The sequence below is a fragment of the Pteropus medius genome, unplaced genomic scaffold (genome assembly GCF_902729225.1).
Source record: "Pteropus medius unplaced genomic scaffold, Ma_sr-lr_union100, whole genome shotgun sequence".
Lineage (NCBI taxonomy): Eukaryota > Metazoa > Chordata > Mammalia > Chiroptera > Pteropodidae > Pteropus > Pteropus medius.
Genome location: NW_024354875.1, coordinates 16,480,545 through 16,486,217, shown reverse-complemented (window position 1 = coordinate 16,486,217; position 5,673 = coordinate 16,480,545). Strand labels below are relative to the sequence as shown.

Sequence of the window (5,673 nt, the reverse complement as noted above, 5' to 3'; positions counted from 1 at the left end):
AAAGAGAATTGAACCACAAATGCACTGAGTTAACACTATACCAACATAAGTTTTCAACTTTATTAGTGATTAAATAAAAAGATCTATCCCCTAGTGTTTTGGCCTTAGTATATTGCCATTTTTTTCTTCACAGAAAGCTAAGTTCAGAATATTTGGAAAGATATCAGGGAGTACATTTCAGGTATTCCTTAGGTGTTGGAGTACCTGACAACTTGAAGATATAGTCAGAAGAAAAGTGAATATTTTTTTCTAAGATTTAAAGCAGCCACCATCAACACAAAGTATGCTTAGTTACCTGGGAAAAAAATTACTTTTCCCACTTTTATTCATTCAAAATCTTCAACCACTAGTTTGCCTTTTGTTTAGTAATATTATCATTAATATTTAGAGCCCACTATTATTTGCTGTTGGTTTTATTCCTTTGACATTAGGAACATATACTGACCATATCATTTTTAAGAAACCTCCTGGCCAATAAAGAGAAATAAAGAGGAGAAAGGAGGTAAAGTACAAGTCTCATTCAGGTTTAGTATAAGAATTTTATAAATATATTTTATATATATATATATATATATATATATATATATATATATATATATAATATAGTCACATGATTTTATCTGAATGGGAAAGAGTTATAAACCACATTTATTATGAGGAAAGAGTATGTATCTTAAACTACCTAACTATTGTTATAAAGTATTTGAGTAACTCAGCTACCTCTATCCTATGGAGAAAAATACTTTCAAAACAGATATCCAAGGGCATTACAACATAATTATTCAAATATTTCAGAATCAAACTTAGGTATGCTAGGTAATATAACTTGTTTCAAAGTTGTTTCTTCTCATTTTATTTATTTTCTTGGTAAGATAGATTATTCTTAAATAAGATTTTACTATATATCTAGAAGCTTGGTTAAATTTTTGTTTTAAAACATAGAATAAAGCTTTTTTTGTGTGTGAAAGATGCTTCTTCTTCCTTTTACATGTAAGGAAAATGCAAACATGGAAGTGGAGAGATCTGCCTAAATTTGCAATGTGAGTTTGGGAGCTCTATGCCAGGCTGATAGTGCGTATTAATGCCCATTCTCTGTGTTTAGCTTCACCACTTTGGCCCATGTGTTTCTGGAATCATCATGAGAGGAACACGTGTCAGACTTTTATCATTCTTTGCTTGATAGAACATTTAGGTATCCCTTACCTTGCACACTCTGTATTTGACCATACTGCCTACAATTTCAGTTTCCAGAACTGAAACATCAGGAAACTGAGAGACTAAAAGTAACTAAATTTGAACAAGAGATAACAAATTTTTTATTTTGATTAAAAAAATGAAAGCTATCACCTATAAATGTTTTTAATTCAGGCTATGTTCAAAAAAAAAAAAAAAGGAAGAAATAAACATAGTAAATGAGAAGTCCACAGTTCTTTCCCCTATTCAGGCAATAAGAAGGTATGTGGTCTTAGTAAGTCATTTATTCTGGAGTTCTCTCCATTCTTCAGTCTCGTTTCCTCTGGAAAAAATTCTAAAATATCATGATCACCATCAAAATGCCATGAGTGATAATCCCTAGTGCTGGTAAGACTGGGGGAAAAGACAAATTCTCATTCACTCTCAGGTGGACTATAAACAACCTTCTAAGAAAGTTCTCTGGCAGAACTAATTAAAATGTAAAATATATATGTTTCCCTGACCAGCAATTCCACTTCTAACCGCTTATTTACTAGATATAAAAATACCTGTATTTAAAGGAACCCTTGTGTGCTGTGGGTGGGATGGTGAATTGGTGCAGCCACTACGAAAAACTGTTTAGAGGTACCTTAAAAAATTAAAAAGAGAACTACCTATGACCCAGTAATTCCACTACTGGGTATTTATCTGAAGAAAACCAAAACACTAATTTGAAAAGATATATGCACCCCCATGTGCACTGCAGCACTATTTACAATAGCCAAGATATGGAAGCAACCTAAGCACCTATCAATAGATGATTGGATAAAGAAGTTGTAGTACATATATACAATGGAATATTATTCAGCCATAATAATAATAATAATAAAAAAAAACCTGGATGTGGTTCGATAGTGTAGTGGTTAGCACGTCTGCTTTACATGCAGAAGGTTCTGGGTTCGCGTCCCAGTGGAGCCACAGTCCATGTCTACGACCATGCCACCCTGAACAAGCCCGATGTCTGATCTCGGAAGCTAAGCAGGGTCGGGCCTGGTTAGTACTTGGATGGGAGACCACCTAGAAAGACCAGGTGCTGTAGGCATAAATAATAATAAATAATAAAAAATTAAAAAAACCCAAAACTTACCATTTGTAATGACATAGATGGACCTAGAGGGTATTGTGCTAAATGAAATAAGTCAGACAGAAATATAAATACTGTATGATTTCACTTGTATGTGGAATCTAAGGAAAAAAATAAACAAACAAACAATAGAAGCAAACTCATAGATACAGAGAACAAACTGGTGATTGCCAGATGGGAGAGAGAGTTGGGGAACTGGGTGAAAATGGTGAAGGGATTGAGAAATACAAATTGGCGGTTACGAAATAGTCTCAGGGATGTAAAGTATAGCACAGGGAATATAGTCAATAATATTTTAATAATTATGTATAGTGGGTACTAGACTAATAGGGAAGATCATTTTGTAAAATGTCTAACCACTAAGCTGTACACCTGAAACTAATATAAAATAGTATTTAATGTCAACTCTAATTGAAAAATAAAAACTAAAACATTTTTAAAAAATAAATTAAAATACTATTATTTAAAGACATGTGTATAAAAAAAATTATCACATGGTTTTGGTCAACCAAGACCTAGAAACAACATGAGTAGTCATTGGTAACAGGATAATCAAACAAATTAGGTAATTCATATTCTGAAATATTATGTACATTTTAAAAAGGTCAGAGACTTATATGAATTGACTTGGAAAGATATCCATTTTGCATTTAAAAAAGTAAAAGAATAATTTACAAAATACAATATAGCATTACCTTACTGGATATTAAATCCTTATGTTTATGTGTTTATGTACATATATTTTATGCTTGTGATAAGCAAGGGAAAATATGAAGTAATACCTTTCAAATTAGCAGTAGATAAATTAGAGAGAAAATTATCACCTTTTCTGAAGATATATCTGCACTGTTTGTATATGTGCAAGAAGCGTATTAGTATTAATGAACAATATTTTTTCAACATTTTATTATGAAAAGTTTCAAACATATAGCAAAAGTGAAATAATTTAACAGTATGTAGCCATAATACATAACACTCAGATTCTACTCCCATTAACATTTTACTATAGTTGTTTTATCATATATCTCTCCATTTAATTCTCCTTCTATCCAGTCCTCATTTCATTTTGTTTTCTTAATGTATTTAAAATAAATTGCACACATCGGCCATTTTCTCCTAAATACTTTATCTTGCATAGTAAATGACATTTTGGTTGCAATTTAAAATAATGTATTTTAAAGAAAGTTGCCATGGGGGCTCTGGTTGTGGCTCCACTCACTAGGCATCTTAGATCTCTCCTCCCTGCCCCCAACATGACAGATCTTTCTGGGGTCTATGAAATGAAGGGCAATTTGATATTGAGGTTTTAGAGTAAGAGCTTAGAAATATTAGAGAAATGAATACTCTTTCTTGCACTCTTTAGGGATCCATATATCTTAATAAATGCTTTTGGAATTCAATGTCAATTGCATGTGCATCGTGAAAATGTAAGCCAGAAAATCTCCTAGGAGATTTAAGACCTTTGGAGATACAGCAGGTGTACTACTCAGAGTTCAGCTGCTGAGAATAGAATCCATCCTACTTAAGCAGACAAGAAGTTATTACACAGTATTATGTGACTTACAGGACCACTGCAAGGGCTCAAGAAAAACTGTGTTGAGATTCCAGGAAGGATTTCCAAAGCCATGCAACAGAACTGGATGAGGGGAGGTGCTGCCTCTGCCGTAATCAATAACTTTATTATAGAATCAGAAATATGTCATCGTGGCTGCTGATTTTAGAATGAGACCGCTGCCTTTGCCAAGAAGTTGCCAAAGGAAGAAACTACCTATGAAATCAAGAAGTCACTTCAGCAGTGAAATCTGTAGCAGCAATATGGATGCTCCTCACCCTGCTTTCCTTCATAAACTAATCAATATTTAAAATAAGACAGTGTCTGGAATCTCACCATAAGGGACTCTAGGAAATGTTTTATAAAAAGCGGTGTTAGTTGCCTAAAATAGTTTCTTCCTTTTTGAGTATATGGTTAGACTATGTTTTCTAATCTTCCTTGTGGTTGTATATGGCTCTGTCAATATTCTTGTAGAGAGGATGTGAATTGAAGTAGTATACACTTAAAACAATGGCCATATCTCGTTCACATTTTTTCTCCTTGTTGTTGGTTGGAATCTGACCCAGCCTCAACCATGTGAATGACAACAATGCAACAAAGTCTAGAGCTATACCTCTGCCCTGGATTCCTGGATAACTTTGTGAAGCAAAGTCTATTTAATTATGTAGATGATTACATGAGTGAGAAGAAAATTTGAATTTTCTTTAAGTCACTGGATTATTGTTTGTTATTTTGGTTATAACAACCCAGTCTTACCCTAAGTAATACCTGTGGATTTAGCTTTTTAGCCTCTGTACCTAGAAATGTTGATTGGTTTTAATATTTAGAAAATCAATCCACAGTGCCCTCCAAAGCAAGGCTCTGCTTTCCTCCCTTCAAGGCTCTGCTTTCCTCCCTTCAAGGCTCTGCTTTCCTCCCTTACTCTCCTCTTCTTTCATTCATATCTCTTATCCATACAACAGGACACACACACACACACACACAGAATCTTATTCATTGTTGGATTTTCAGTGCCTAACACAGAACCTGGTATATCATAGAAGTTCGACAAATATTTGGTTAATGAATAAGTAAATGACATCTTCACAATTTGAGAATCTTATTAGGACAGCATGTAACTCTGACATACTTCAGTGAAAGGTATGGTTTGAAAGCTTGAAAAATATTTTAACATATAGACATGGGGTAAAGGACATTTTGGGTAACAGAGAAGGGTGCTTAAAGTATGGCAGCATGAAAAGGGTGGGGGAGCTGTGAGCTTCCTGTTGTATATGTCAGGAAGGCTGAAGGGAAGGGGTTTGGAATTGAGGTTGGACTCAGACTGGGCAAATTCTGTATGTTATATTTGGGTTTTAGTAATTCTGTGAGCCAAGAAAACATCAAATGTTTCTGTTTTTGATTTTTGCTGTGGTATTATATTGATATGCTTGGCTCTAGCTTTTAAAAAACAAAGTGCTAGCAGTGTGGAGGCCAAAAAGACTGGAGGTGAGAGAGACTGGAAGCAGAGGGGCCAGGTAAGGGGCTATTTTCATTTCCCATGAAAAAACAATGGATGTTAAAATAAGGCAGAGATGGAGGGCAGGGAATTTAAAGAATACTTTGAAAATGACATTAAAAGAACTTGACTCATTAGATGATAAGTAGAGAGAATTTCTAGTTTCTAGATTGAGTTGATAGCACTATTCTGACTTAAGGCAAGAAATACAAACAAGAAAGTAAAATTGTATTGGGGGCGTAAGTAATAAAATTTGCTTTTCAGACCGTTGTATTACTTGTTAATGAATGGTAATATTAAATAGCTAAA

The 5,673-nt window shown here is 33.9% G+C and overlaps 1 pseudogene; it reads left to right on the top strand.

Annotated features, from left to right (window-relative positions):
* Positions 1 to 2,159: 2,159 nt before the first annotated feature.
* On the top strand, positions 2,160 to 2,275 carry LOC120597327 (uncharacterized; annotated as a pseudogene).
* Positions 2,276 to 5,673: the final 3,398 nt, after the last annotated feature.